Genomic DNA, 15,635 nt, shown 5'->3' with positions numbered 1-15,635 from the left:
CCTTTGCTGAGGGAAATGTGACATTGGTTTCCTCCCCCATGATTTTGCATCCCCTTTGGCTTCTTTTTGTGTGATTGCTGAACCAGTCTGCTCACTTGTTTTTCCTGCAGTCAGTGTAAGTGATTTTGTACTGAAGTTCTGTTATTTGTGTTATGTTTTACACATGATAGCTGTTTGTTCTTTGGTACTTCAAAACAGGTTTTACCCAGCTCCTAAACTTGCATGCATATAGTGACTGTAAATCAATCTTTTGTGATTTGTTTTTGTAGTTCTGTGGTCTCCATTGTCATTCTGTGGTTGCTGTTTCAAAGCCTCTCTTGTAATTTTCTCCCTCTATTTTTGGGCTGGTACAACATCTGTTTTTCTTAGATGTCAGTCAGGCTGAGGTTAACTGATGTTCTGTGAGCACAAGAAAGGCTTGTGTTTCAGTTCTTGGGTCACTGAAAGTTCACTCTAAAAATAAGAGATCCACTAGAAGACACACATAAATAGAGAGACAATGCTTTGGTACCTCCTTGCTACAAATAATCTTCTTCTCGTTATGCCAATATCATTTCTATGTTATAGAAACTGCAGCAATAAATGATCATATAAAATTGTAGTGGCTAGGCAGTAAGAATTATTATTTGAATATATTAGTGGGATTGTATGCTTTGAAAGTAGGATATAAAAGATGAAAAGTCATGTCTGAGGATGTGCATCTGTGGAGTTTATTGAAGGGTGTGTAGATGATTTTGCTATGTCAGCCTTCTTTATTGTGCCTTTATGAAAAGCAAGGTATAAGGAATAATTAGATTTTAGCAATAAATTTCAACTCTCCTTCTGGACCTCATTTCCAGAATTCTGTAATACTTTATTGTGACTGGTCAGAAACCAGCCTTGTAGAAGAAACTCTAACATCATCGTTGCTTTGGCATGAACAGAGAATTTAAGACAGTAAAATTTAGAGTTTGACTCAGAAAAATAAGTTTTTTTTTTTTTATCTCTTACAGTTCTTGGCAATTACAGAACACCTCTCTTGACAGGGAGAATGCTTTTCTGTAGATTTTTCATCATCATTAATATATTATTGCCAAAAAAATAATTTTCTTTCCAGTAAACAACATTTTCTAGGCATATATTTTACTGTGAAATTCCTGGTCTTGTCTAGGTTTTGTGCATCTGGACTCAATTGAATTCCTGTTAAAGGGAATGCAAAGGTACCCAGGAGCTTCAGAGAACAACTGAGTAAGCATTTGAATAAATCAGGAAAGTGGATTTCAAAGATCATAAATGTGTACCTTTTTGAAGCTTTATAGGGTCTTGGGCCTCTGCTAAACAGGTCCATTTCACAGAGAGGCATTAGAACAGTTAAATCTGAGCATGGAAAGCTAAGCACAATTTCTGTATTGTGAATAATGAAGTGGTATAGTTCCAATTAGGTAAGAGTTTCTTACCACTAGGTTCTGAAGTCTGGATTTTAAATTGATGCACTACTGGAACTGAGAGCAGTGCAGGCCAGGGCATTTTAAGCGTTTTGAGGAACGGTTTTTGGAAGACAATATTGATACCACTTACTAAAAAAGTTTAACATCAATGCAATTCTACAAAGAGAATGAAAGAGAAATAACAAGTTCTGTGACATCCTAAAAAAACCAAATTCTGTCTACTTCTCTTACTTCACAGGTATGGTTTTTCTTTTTTTGTCTTATCAGTCATGTTTTCACTATTCATACAGATCACATGCTTCCTGTGCAGGCGCTGTGCAGTTTTACCCTGAGATAGTCTTCAGGCCAAGAGATTTAGGACTGTGATCTTACGCCACATCTTTGCATATTTACATGAATCCCAGATGAGTTTGAAAGAACTAAGGAACTTTATCCATCACATCATATTCATCCACCCACACAGCTGGACATGGCTGCAAAAAAGGTTATTACTGGGGAGCAGCATCCATTCCTGGTAAGGTGTAATGTTGAAGCTGTAACTCTGATTAATAAATGGAAGGTTAGAGCCATAGTTACTCCCATTAATAGGAAAGTTACTAAAACTTAGAGGTTTCCAATGGGGAAATATAAAAAATGTAAATGTTAGAGGCAACATTTATACATTCTCTTTTCTAGTGATCCAATCTTATTTTAGTCACTTTGCATAGGACAACCCAAATGCCCAAAGATGTCTGGTACTGCAGTCAATGTAAACTTTATCTCCTTTTATTTGTGTTTTTGTCAGAAGAGAAGTTTAATTTTATTGTTGACTTTAGTTTACATCTATCTGCTCTGCTTATGACTTTGAATGTCTAGAGTGATCTGAGCAAGAGCACTTGTAGAGTGTCAGATGAACTGTCATAGTAGTGTTCAGCTCTGCAGAGCCATGATTCCAGCTGCAGATTTGGCACAGACCATTGGGATAATGAGCAAATTAGGGCTTGTTGCTTTTGATTTCTTGCTGTAGGATTCCACATCACTGTGGGAATAATGGCTTTAAAAGCCAGCAGGAAACCCTGTGATTGGCTATTGGTTGCATGGCAGAGGCTATGCTGTTTAAAAATTGATAAATCACATAATGAGAAGAAACGCCCAAGGGCTGCCAATCCTGGGGCTTGTCTTGGTCACTTGATACACTGGGTCACTGGCAGTGGGTTCATGGCTCTTACTGAATTCCTTTTAGCACTGTTCTTGATGCTTGATTATTTCCTTATTGAGCCAATGGCTCTGTGCCATCTTCAGGTGAAGTGTAATAATATTTTATATTTTTAGTAGCTGGGGGATGAAATAAACAAACGCTTGGTTGGTCATTTTCAGCTTTCCTGTTTCAAGTCTCATTTTGCCTCTAATTTGATTCTGGCCTTTTTATTCTAGCAATAAACTAATGACATAAAAGCATAATGAGCTGGCATTGGCTGTTGAAAGTCACAGATACTGCTTTTGGAAAAGAAAAGGTTGGTGGCAAACAATTATTTGTTACAAAACTCAACTCTTTGGTGACTAGTGCTAGTATGGAATATGTCGCAGTGTGTTTCTTGTTAATGGTATATTCTGTTATTGCCCAAGTTGATAGTTTGGCCCAAATGAGACTCTCCCACCCCACACTGTCAATCTACCTTGAGTCTCCTGTCAATCTGTCTTAGGCCCACCACATGCTTGGAATTCCACTTCGGAAATCCCGAGTTTCAATGCTTGATTAGTCCATGTGACCCAATTTCCACTCCCTACCTCCCTTATTGGATGATGATTTTGTGAACCCTGCCTTTTACCCTCCCCAGGATATCTCTGATTAGCTGACACTTTGTACCCTCCCTTTGAACTGCCTCCCTATTTCAGCTGTTGCACGCTCACATTTTCTGTCTTTGGCCCCCAAAATTCCCCAGAGCAATTAATCCTCTATTATCCCATACAAAAGATCTCCCTCTCATCCTTGCCTCCTCAGAGCCCAGACTGACAGCCAAAAAGCTGTAGAGCAAGTGCTCTAGTCACACCTGGGGTCATCCTGCTCCTGGGGTGTGACCCACTCCTGGAGCAGGCCCAAGTGGTAGAGCCAGATAAGCTCTGGCCCATGCATTAGGCAGAGGACCCCATTTGAGTGGACTTGGCTGTAACAGTGGGGCCTACACTTACCCTCAGTTCTATCTGTCTCAAGAATTTTGTTGCAGACTTAAAATGAGCCACAATCATGTCTTGGAATCTGGGACAAATGTGTTGATTAAAGGGAGCCACAGTTTGTAAATAGTGTTCAGTGTTGTCAAACAGGCAGCATTTTTTAGCTGGAGATTTTCTTTTCTGAGCAAACTGGAGAGGAAATCTCTTGTGCTGTCTAACAAGTGTGAGAGGGACTCTGCAGCAGGGAAGCAGATGGCCAGGGCTGCGTGGGCCCGTGTGCCGTGGAACAAGCGGAGCGCCAGTGGGACAGATGGGAGAGAGCTGGGAGAGACAGTGAGCCTTGGCTGCCTTTGAATGGCAAGCAGTTGGAGCTGGAGCTTGTTTAGCTCCTGAATAAAAATGCTCATATTTCATGAACAACAATGGCTTTTGTAGGAAATTTATACTCTAAAACATAGGAAGGTAAAGGAATTGAGACATCCACAGCTGCTGCGAAAGAGTAAAAAGGCATTATGTCATTGGCAAGAATTGTGAGTAAATTTATTGTGCATTCATAAAATAGTGAGAGTTCTTTGGCTGAAAAGGTTTCCTTACCCAAAATGAAATGGCACAAAAAGGTGCTATGTTAGTGAGAATAATTTTTTGTCAGTAATTTGATTTCTTTGTCTTCAGTTCAGTTTTCAAATAAAACATTTGTTCTGTAACATAATTTAATATGATTTCTCCATATTTATTAACAAGATTTTCAAGTTCAAATGCACACAACTTTCTTACTCATATACAAAAATAACTCTTTTTCATCTTCAATTATTTTACAATTTGAAATTCTTAGAAGATTGGGGAAATTTACTGTTCCTAGTTCTTAATTATATCTGAAACTCAGAATAATGCAATTACTTGATAAATGTGTTAATTTAGCAATAAATATACTTACATGAAAAGTCATGACCTACCTTTGCTTAAAAAAAAAATAACCTTGTGGCTGAATTACTCTGAAAGTGCTTAAAAATGCAATTTGGAGATCAATCATATTCTGAATATTAAGTGGAGGGGCTTTAACACAGCAGTTGCTGGTAGATAAAGATTGCAGATGTCTGAAAATTCTGTACAGATCCTGAGAACAAACTTGGTGCTTTTTTTTTCACTTTTGGAAAATGGAAAAGTGTTTAATGTAGATCTGAGTTAAATTGACAGCTAAATAGTGAGCTGTAAAACAGGTGTCTCATGTTCAGTATAACAGCAAAGAGGTTCTCATCAGTCTGACCAGAGTTAAACATTTTCTCATGGTTATTGTCATCAACTGGAATTCTGAGAATGGCAGTGCTGTATTTTTATGACTTTGGAGGCTCAAGATAAAGAGAAAAATAAGATGCTAGATATTATGAATGAGGCTTTCATTAGTCTCCTGCTAATATGTTTTATTCAAATTGTTGTTATTAGTCCTGCTAAGGTCTGGAGTAATTTATTCTGAGTCACAGAATGTTGTAATTGGTTTCCATTAATCAGTGCTACACCTATATATATGTGGGGTCTGAACAATTTAAAGGTGTAATGAGGCATGATGTTTACTTTGCATTTTGCAGGCATACTCATCTCCGAAAGAAATGGACTGTAACTTCTTTCGAGGGGTACTTATTAATGCATTTCACTGAATATACTTTTTTGGTCTCACCTCCCATAGGAGAAAGCTTTTTTCCTTTGGTCAATTGAGTATGGCACAGGGGTAATAACAAGTCTAATGAATACTGTAAACTACCACTTTTTAATGCATAATGTAATTGAATCAGAATATAGTGTCTAGACTGATGGAGTCCCTGGTGCTTTAACAACTGAAATTATGATTAGAAAGATCCGGATAATGCTGACTTCTCTTCTATTAAGCCCCTATTATACAATTTCATTTCTACAGCACATCACTTTTACTTTTGAATTATGTAGTGCCACCTTAAACAGTCTAGTATTACACTGGAATAAAATTCAGAGGTTCAAGAGAGCTTTATCATTTCTGTGGAAATACATACAGAATAAATTTGTAGTGGTGCTGTATGACTAATATTTCCTCCATACAGCTCTCACATCAAATTCTGCATTTAAAATTGTGTTCTTTGGCAGAAAGCTTATTGTAAAGTCAGTTCTCCTCTGTTGGCCATTACTGAACAGAATGAAGAGCAGAAAGTGCCTCTGCATTGTGTGCTGAGTGTAGGTGATAGGGGTTTCTGCAGGCTCTGGGATAGCTGAGCTCTTTTCCTTTTATCTAAAGAACAAAATCTGAAGGCTTTTCTGAACAGAAGTAAATGGGAGATTGTGCTCTTAAAGCTCCACAGATCATCTAACCAGTGAGCTGCACATGAAATACGTTGTGCTTTCACAGAGAAAATTTCTATATTATTAGCTGAGAAGATTCTTCATATAGATGGTAAAAATAAAAATGTCTAAGGGCCCAGCCCAGGCCAAGATGTACATTTGACAGAGCACAAGGTTAGCTGCGAGCTGAGCCTCAAACTCCTTGATATACAACAGGCTTTGGGTTATGGTCCCTGCAGGAGGACACACCTCAAAAGACATTAGCTAGAATAGCACAAGCTGCATGGATAAACTTTTCTCAGTATTGTATACTTTGAAATAAGTGTATGCAAAAGTAGGGAATATTTTATCTTGGAAGTGCCTACTGAAAACTGGCTAATCACCATCCCTCTCAGTTCTAAGCCTTCAAACAGTAACTAGGTAATTAAACTCCTTTCTGTTGTATTAGACTAGAAGATATGCCTTCTCAGGTTTCCTGTAGTGGGTGAAGCTGTGGTGTGATGAAAATGAGCATTGGCTCATGCTGGCTGCCTTTCAAATCAGCAAACTGACCTTTTACTGTGGCTTGAGAGAAGTAAGAGTTTTGATTTATGTGGTAAGAAGTGCTGTACCTTGAAGGAGAAGACTGCAGAGTCAGTGGACAGTGCTTAACTTTAGAGAGCTGGAGAAAAATATGGGCGTCTTCATAGGCCAGAGCACAAAAATTTACAGTGAATTGACAATGAAATCCAGTATGAAAAATCTATTAGCCCTGAGAATGTAGACTTAAAGTAGTACCACTTGGTGTTATGTATTCTTGGAGAATTTGGCACAATGGGCAGAGGCTGAAACTTGCTTTTTAAATCTTAAACCTTTGGGATTTTAGTCTAGGATTTATTCAAGAAGCTACTTTCATCATCTCAGTGGATATAAGACCCAAGCTTCAGTGAATCAAGCATCTATGTTCAAGTTAAAGCCATGAAAAATTGCATGAACATTTGAGGTGGCTGCAAGTATACAAGAAAGTTGTAATGAAAAATGCTATGAAATACAGCTGATGGATTCATAGTTCACGTGCTAGAATTATCACTTCTGATCATATCATATCTGATAAGCATGTTCTTCAAAGAAATCTGTATTTGTACACTCAAGAATGCCTTCATCAGCACTGTGGGCCAAGTAAGATTTTTCTGAAGATCCTAAAATTCCTAAGGAGCTCTGTACTGAGAACAAAAGCAGAAAGTTTTGCTGAGTGAGTATTTCAGGCAAATTTAGGCTGACAAAAACCATCCTTTATCTGACTGAACTGTCTGAGAATGTGGAGGTCATACTTAATTTTCAGTCTCAGATTCAGAGCTGCTTCTTTTCTAACAGAATGATACAAAGGTTCTGGTATATGCATCTGTTTCTATCATTGATGCTGTTAAGATCAGCAGGCCACATCTTTTGGAATTGAATGAAAAGGATAAATATCAGGTATGCTCTGGAAGCACTTGTCCTGCACTACTCTTTGTAGGCATCTAGAAGTTTGTGATCTAAGGCTCTTATTCCAATTATACTAGATGTCACAGAAATAACACAGAAATACAGTATGAAAAATAAAGCAGAATGTTCCTTTGCTTCAAATAGAGCAGTGTTTTGTGAATGAGAATCTTCATTTTAACTGATGTGAATGACTGAGGCTGCAGCAGCCCCATGCCAAAAACAATCAGCCAAATGGATTGGCAAGTGTTCTGATAAATTGCTTTCGCTGGCAGTAGTTTTGTAACTTCAAATGAGTATTAACCAAATGACAGTCTTAATTTTTCAAGTACTAGCTGGAAATAAAGGTTTTCAACTCTATTGCATGTTCAGTACACAAAACACTAGGACTGCAGTATGATGTGTGTATGTACACAAATAGATTCACAAAATCAGTTCTTAATACATTTGTAACTGTAAATCCCTCTCCATGGGGCTCAACACATAGCATAGATGTTGCTGTCTGTTTTCCTTTCCACATAATTGTTATACATTATTGAATGTCTTGGGATGTTTTTGCTATTTACAGTGTTTATTCCAAGTTCCTGCTGTAAAATCTTGTTCTTGCTTCTCAGCAGCATTATTCCCCCCTCATAGTTAACAAAATTCCCCAAAGTCAGCTATCTACAAGGAAACACATATGGTCTTGGTGAGACTGCTTGTGGCCTCTCAAGTCCTAAGTTTTTAATTAAACACAGGTGGAAAAAATGAGACAAGTATTCCTTCACATTCATGACAACCGCACCACCTCATGCTTGTGTTGCAATCCATGTGCAATCCCTACTGCCCCATTAGAACCCTACAGTCCAGCACCTTTGTTTTTCCCTAATGGCTCTTACTGAGATGTGCTTTTACAGTGGAACATGTTGGGCTTTCCTACATGAGAGTTTGAGTATTAATCCTGTGTATCTGGAAAGTTCCCATCTGAGGTGGTGTGCGGGAGAAGATGGGGAAGTATCTCTAAAGCTCTACTGTTTCCCTCCTTTTTTACTGAAAGAGGAGACTAGTTTGTGTGGAGCTAATCCACAAATTTTCTGGGTCAGTGGGGCTATTTCTTTTTTCTTCCACACACATTCTAGTATAAATTCCAAAACTGTTTTTTCAGGTGTTAACCAATAGCATGGGTTATCTGTCTCTCATCCTGTGGGATGAGACATATGAACTAGAATAGTGGAAGGAAAAAAACTTATAAATGCATGTGCTAAATTATACAGCATCATATTTGTTTGGAATTGTACCAGTGCATACAGATATGCACATTACCTGTATTGATTGATCTTTTAAAATATTTTCAGAAACATTTAGCTTTCAGGAAATGAGGGGAGCCCAACCAGGGTATTTTATTAAATTCTGCAGTGTTTGATTTTCCTAGTCCCCAGAGACTTCACAGCCATCACAAGAGATGGATGCATTTTTGTACATTATTCTTTGGCTGCAGTAATCCTGTGAAGTTAGTATATATTCTCAATCATAAGGGAAAAAAGTGAAGAAAAGAGTGAGGGAAGAACACAGTACTGTATGCCTGATTCTCACTCTGTCTCTGAAAGTAGCTGGGGCACTTGTATAAATGCTGAGTTTATTTTGCTCTAAGACGCAATGAGGGCAAAGTTACAGTCTGCAGCAAGCTGAGAAGCAAATTTCCTTAAAAGTTCTGTTGAGCAGCACTGGGGTTTTCTTAATGCTCGCTGCACTGCTCAGGCAGCAAGCTTATGCTTATAAGTTAACAAAAAAGTACAGAAAAAATTGTCTTTTTGACACTAATCTTAGAAGTTTAATATTAATTCTTTTAGCATATCAGTTAGGCTTAAAGTAGTATTAAGGAATGTCTGTAATATTCCTATTAACAGTGTTGAGATTTTGACTCATTGATGATGAGATGCTTGATAATAGCATTGCTTAGACAATATAGTAAAAATAATAAAGAATTTAATCTGAAGTGGAAAAATAATCAATCCTGTCAATCATTTAAAATCATAAGTCATCCCAGGAGATGGTAAGTAAGAAAGGTGGATTATAAATGCTATGTATGATTAAATTCATCAGGTGATCTTAAGCAGTTGACCTATGTTCTTATGATCTCTTAATTGTAGCAATAAAAAAGGATATAAGATGATATTATTCAAGACCTTTTTTGTATTAAGCCTAAGAAGCACCTTTGAAGTTGATAGCCATACTCATGTATGTGGTGGTATGCTACTTGAAATGTTCTGGTGAACTATAGCTACAGATTTTAAACTCAAGATCTTGAAGTGATTCTTGTGCATGCAAAAATAGTAAATTTCAGGTATCATTGTATACATGGGTCTGTTCTCCCTTTTTTTGAATAGTGAAGTCTCTTATAACTCATTCAGTAAACTTTGTAACAGGTCTTGTTTCTAGGGATGACCAATGATAGAAAGTCTTTATTTTGGAGTCTTTCCACAGAAAAACCTGTTTAGTTTTGTGTGAGTGAATGTATATATATACACAGCTCTGTATTTCTCAGCTGTGCATGTGAGTTAGTTGAGGTTGTACAAGTGAGCAGATATTTGCATTTGTGCAGAGCAGGTGTAAATTCTTGCATCTACATTTCCAGTTCTAAAATAACTTAACTCTGAGACCAGGAAATTTATTTTTTCATCTTGGGTTTCTCTGGATTTGTGTTAATTACATAATGGCATGGTGCTTAGTGATGACCCAAATATGATAGCCATTCATATGAGGGTGTAGGCTAGTTTAATAAATTTATCTTCTATGTCAGGCAGCTCTGAAAATTTTGGATTAAGATTCTCAATTGTAATGGCCACCAGCCAGATCAACACTGATTCATGCTCAGAGTTTGTCTCTGTTGTACCTGAGCTGCAGGCAGATTCATTTTTTCACAAATGTATCTTTTGCTTTGCCATTGATTTCATCAGAGACTAGGGCCTGCATATTTTTGTTTAGTGTAATCTTAGGGTTGTGAAAATCAATCCCTATTTGTATGAGAAGTGGACAAGATCTGCAAATTTCTAACTATAAAATAATTTGTTCAGTTTGAGTTACTAATGTTCAATTGCATTTATTTTTGAAGTGAGTATGCTCAGTTCCCTAGAATGTGGTACAAGGCCTTCTTTGTAATGTAAATTTGATTCGATTGAAGTTAGAATCCAGATGTATTTGGCAGTGATCTCGGGCATCTTGAAATGAAACCACAGAGATGACATAAAAAGCATTTCCATAAAAAGCATAAACATATGACATAAAAAGCATAAACCACTAGGTTTATCTGTATACATTGTTTGGAAAAGATTTCCAAGGATATTTAAACTAGATACGCTTAGAAGATTTTTAGGGCTCCTTCCAACCTAAACCTTTCTGTGTTCTAATTCTTTACTGTATTCATTTGCTAAGTATTAAGAAGGCTATCACATCCTTTCTTCAATATTTTAATTGAGATTATGATTTTCTTTAAATGTTCTGTTATCTGACTTCAGCAACCAAGTTTTTTCATGTAAAACTATGCCAGTAATATTAGTAATTTACATTTCAAAGTATACTGTCTACCACAGAAACTGATTAAAAGAGTTAAAAAATAGAAATAATAGAATAAGAATAAATTGTAAAGGAAATAAAATAGCTGATTTCATTCTTGGGCTCTGCTGTGTCATCAGCCTAAGCTAGAACAGTCCTAGTGATGCTTATGCTGATAACGTGTGATTGGCACTTATTCTATCAGCAAGTGACTTTGAGGAGGAGAATGGTGTACCTGTAAAAAATTACTCTTCTGCCTGAAAAATAGTGTTTGCAGTATCAGTGGTGTTATTGGCAGCCTGTTAAGGTTATACAAATGTAATGCAGGCCCATATTCAAACACTGGCAGTGTGGGAAACAAAAGAATGAGGTGCTTTACTATGTGATGCCATGATCTACTGGGGAAAATGCAATCATCCTTGGATGATTCTGCTACAGCTCAGCCATATGCTATCAGGGCAGACAAATACTGAGAAACAGAAATATGTCTGTATTTGGCAACTGGCTTTAACACTATCAAACTTTAAACTTCCTCTGAGGGAATAGCAGTTTCTCCTTCTCACACCAGTAACAAATTTAAGAGCGTGGAGGAAAATGCCATCATTATGTTCTGCAATTAATAAGGACTAAAGCATAGAAATGAGAAACTCTTAGTCTGACACTTAGCCAATGGTTGTGGAGTCTCAGGGGAGTGTTTATGAACAATTATCTATCAGAAAACGCATGGTAACAGCATACAACATCCGTCTCCAATTCTTTTTACTTTTAATGTATCATCCAATCAGTTTACTAAGAAAGCAGATTTTCTTCTATTTTCTCTCAACAGGTGAAGCCCAAAGCAAGGAATGAATAAGTTATAACACAAACATTGCATCAGTTGGTCACTAGAGTATTAATTATAAAAAATCAATTATGTTTAACACTGGAGAAGATGAAAAAAGAAAAAGAAACCTCAAGAAACCTGACCCAGAATAGAACTATAAGGAGCACTCTGGAAAAGAAAGAGGCAGGCAAGACAAGCATCAAGAGGTTTTGAGGTGAAAGGCAGAATACTAAATCAGAAAAAAGGGAAGTCACCACATATGAATGCTTATCCTCAGGAAGTGGTAGGATAATAGATTTTATAGTCTGAGTATGAGGCTTCCAGAGTTATTTGCAGACCAAATGACCAGATCCTGTGCTGGATCTCTTCCCAGCTTTCCCCCCACAACTTAGTGTGAGTCCTGGTTGTTTCTTGCTCCCTCCCCCTGACCTACTGGCTTTCCCTTCACAGCAAGTGAAATATTTCTCTTTTTTGTTTGTTGTATTCCTAGGGTAATTTTTTTTTTCCCCTCAGGCACAGCTATTTTGATAAATTTTGCTTTGTAACAATGTCCAGATAAAGTTCTCAAGCATCGTAATATTTGCTTTTAGGAAGTGTGATTTGTGTGGAGTTTTTTTGTACTTTCACTGCAGTAGGTGCCTACAAATACAGTGGAAGAAAATGAGATGTCAGGTTTTTTGTAAAGCTATTTGTCAGATGAAAGATTTATTTATCAGAAAGATGGATAGCTGAATGCACTTGCAAAAATAAAACTGAATTCTTTTGGGACACTAAAGCCTGTGGCTCTCAAAAAATGGAATCTGCAAATAAAGTTTTTTGAAGGCCTGCACTTGTATTTTGGCTTCTGCTGAAAACTATATCTGATTGTGACATATCTGTAAAAATATATTTTCATGGGACTGCCGAAGTGTGAGAAGTTTTGGTTTTTTTAAAGAGATTGATGAAGAAAAGAACATCTAGCTTTCAGTTGTATAATATGGACATAGTGTGGTGTTTGATTATGTGACGGCTGTGCTTGGGTTATCTTCCTTGAGATGGTGCAGAGGCAAGCTGAGGTCCTCTTCCCTTTTATGTGAGAATGGACAAACTACTAAACATGAGGAAAAAAAAGTCTCATATTGAAGCAAATGGAAATAACTTCTCAAATGTCTGAAAAATTAGAGCAAGATAAGACAACTTTTCCAACTACTTCCTTTATGATGATGCAATGATGATGTAATTCTTGAGACTGCCGTATCCTTTGGGCGTCACATCCCATAATGCTCTGTCCTGCTCAGCTGCCTGTGTAACGTTTTTCAATCTCTTCACCTGCAAGAGCAGAAAAGATGGGCTACCTGGAGCTGGCTCCTTTGTTTAAAGTGCATTGTACTATATACACAATTTATGGATGTTGCTAATAAAGCATGCAAATAATTCATTGCACCTAAAAAAAATATTCTGTAACAAAGATACATGAGGAAAAAAAAGCAAGACTTGAAAGCAGCAATATGAGAAGATATAAGTTAACTTACAGCAGAATAGATGACCCCCAAGGAGACAGATCACTTTTTGCATTAGAACCATACTGGGTGTAAGTTGGTATTACTGGTTTAATTATTTTTTTACATAGGACTTGCATCTATTGTTGATTTGTATTCTTACTATTAGAAATAGTTGATTTGCTTAGAATAGTTATAATATGAATTCAGTTTAAATATTTTTTGTCTTGAAATGGCTATTGATTTCTAGGGATCTATTTGTAATTTAGCAGTACTTGCCAGACAGCTCAGCCAATACATTTGCATGATTAGGTTGTTTGGGAGCTGCTCATTTTGAATTTTCATGGTGTGTGACTAGTAACTTAACTCATGCATTATTGCTTCTGTTCTATTTTCCAGCAGCAAGCTTTAAAAAGCAGGAGAATAAATGGCAGAAAATTTATAACACATACACAGAACATCTTTTCATGTGAACCTTAGGTCTTCTTAGATGCCACCTTTGAAAAATTTTAGGCTCAATGTTTCTGTGACTAAACTGAGGCTCTAGAACAACTAACAGCGGAGCAAATGAATAAAGTTCCTATATGTGAAAAAAAGTTGAAAAAGTACCTGAAGAATTTGCTTTCCTCAGATGTATGGTGAGATAGGGCATGTGAAATACTTAATGTGTATGTTTGTATCAGTTATGTGTTTCAATATTCCTTATGTACTTGTTTATAAAAATTGTGGAGCTGGTAATGACTGAAACCACTGGACTGAGTGTTGATTAGTGAATGTTAGATTTTCCTTGTTTAATTCTCTCCAAAAATAATGCACATTAAAATATTTTTAAGAGAAATATAACTAAATCTCTAAAATTGCATGTGTAGCTTCAAAAATCTTCAGAGGCTATTTAAAGGTGTTCTTCAAATAGCAACTGAAAAAGATGTGTTTATTTCCTTTTATTTTACAAGTCTGTTACCTTAGGCAGACCATACTGGCACCAAATTCATATATCTCTGTGTAGTACTCTGAGAAAGAAATATTAGACTGAAACAAAATCTTTCCAACTGGTTCATGAGTTACTTTAGAGTCATCCCTGTATTTGCTGGTGGATGCTGATAGTGAAGTTGCAGTAGGAGTGTTGTTGATCTGTTTGTTTGAACAATTAACTTGGTTATATCTAAATTTAGAAAAATATAGCTTCCATTTACTTTTAGCTAACATTTTTTAAATAATCCCCTAATGTTAATGCAAGTTATCAGTAATGGACTTGTTTATAGGAATTAGTTGTTGCTAAGAGATTTATTTCAGATGATGATATGTTCATTGGCTTAAGCAACTGATGGAGTTTTTGAAGAGAGTCTTTACAGCTCAGTGTTAGCCTGGGATTCTGACGAGTAACAAGCTTTAACGTGAGCATTGTCCCATCTGCTTTGTGCTTGTGTTACTACTGAGGTCAGTGGATTAAAAAATAAAAATGTAGAAACTGAACTTTTCAGACTTTTGTCTCAATGGATTGCTTTTTGCAGATTTATGAGGCCATATTTATTCTTTAGTCATGTTTATGGAATTTACTGAATATCATGGGGATAGTACTGGATGTACTTCAAGTAGGAATTAAAACCATGTATTTTCACTGTTTGGAAAGGAAGACTCCCTTCCTTTCTCTAGTGTATTCTGTAAAGAAGTATTAGACAAAGAAAATAATATCTATGCTGTATAGGTCTGACTCTGCTCCCATTTGAGTCAATAGTAAATCTGTTGCTGAATTTAATGAGGGTCACTTGGGACAAAACAATGCCTGAAAAAAATAATTATTTTAGGCAATTTAATAAGAAACTGTAAAAACATGTTGAAACAAAGCAATTATTTTGGTGGCCACAAATGGAAGTTACTGCTTATATGTGCAGGTTTTAGAATGGGTTTATCCCACTTGTGCAAAATTAGGCATCTGATCAAGTGTAGTCATCCGGACCTTCCTTCTGATGCCAAAATGAAGCTGAACACCCTGAGTGGGTTAAGGGTAATTCTTTCTTTATCCCATGAAAATCCCCTTGTAAAAGTTTTGATGTGGTTTTGTTTAGCTGCAATCCTAATTTTCCTTCCTAATTTGCCCTAAACTAAGACAGTAAGTATGAAGAACTTTTCCATAGTCAATGCAGTCGTGATGTTACACAGGTCTGCAAGAATATTTAGACTGCAACTGATGTTTTAAGGCAATTACTACTGTAGAGTGAGAGGTAATGTTTAACACGAAGTGTTAATATTAAATATCTTCTTTTGTAAACCCATAAATTTCTTTGCAAATATATTTCCATTATTCAGTGATTAGCTTATACAAAAATGAGGTGTACCTGAGAGAGTAACAAAATGAACAGTAGAAGGCAGTGTTTGTCCTGACACTGTCTAGAGAAGGTTTAGACCAGTGTGATGAGCACAGTAGGCTGTGCTGGAAGGGAAAAGGGTGGTAATTTTACC

General features: G+C 36.6%; 1 long non-coding RNA gene across 1 annotated transcript in view; it reads left to right on the top strand.

Moving 5' to 3' along the window:
- LOC148183680 (uncharacterized) overlaps nucleotides 1–13,313 on the top strand; it is a 44,524-nt gene extending 31,211 nt beyond the window's left edge. The window contains exons 2-4 of the long non-coding RNA XR_015773377.1: nucleotides 1,718–1,941; nucleotides 2,841–2,920; nucleotides 11,701–13,313. This is a non-coding gene — a long non-coding RNA (uncharacterized LOC148183680). The remainder of the gene's footprint in view (nucleotides 1–1,717; nucleotides 1,942–2,840; nucleotides 2,921–11,700) is intronic.
- Nucleotides 13,314–15,635: the final 2,322 nt, after the last annotated feature.

This window comes from Pseudopodoces humilis, chromosome 10 (assembly GCF_049639895.1).
Source record: "Pseudopodoces humilis isolate 2021_Gansu_Grassland_sample_001 chromosome 10, ASM4963989v1, whole genome shotgun sequence".
Taxonomy (NCBI): Eukaryota; Metazoa; Chordata; class Aves; order Passeriformes; family Paridae; genus Pseudopodoces; species Pseudopodoces humilis.
This window is presented reverse-complemented; position numbering and strand designations above follow the sequence as displayed.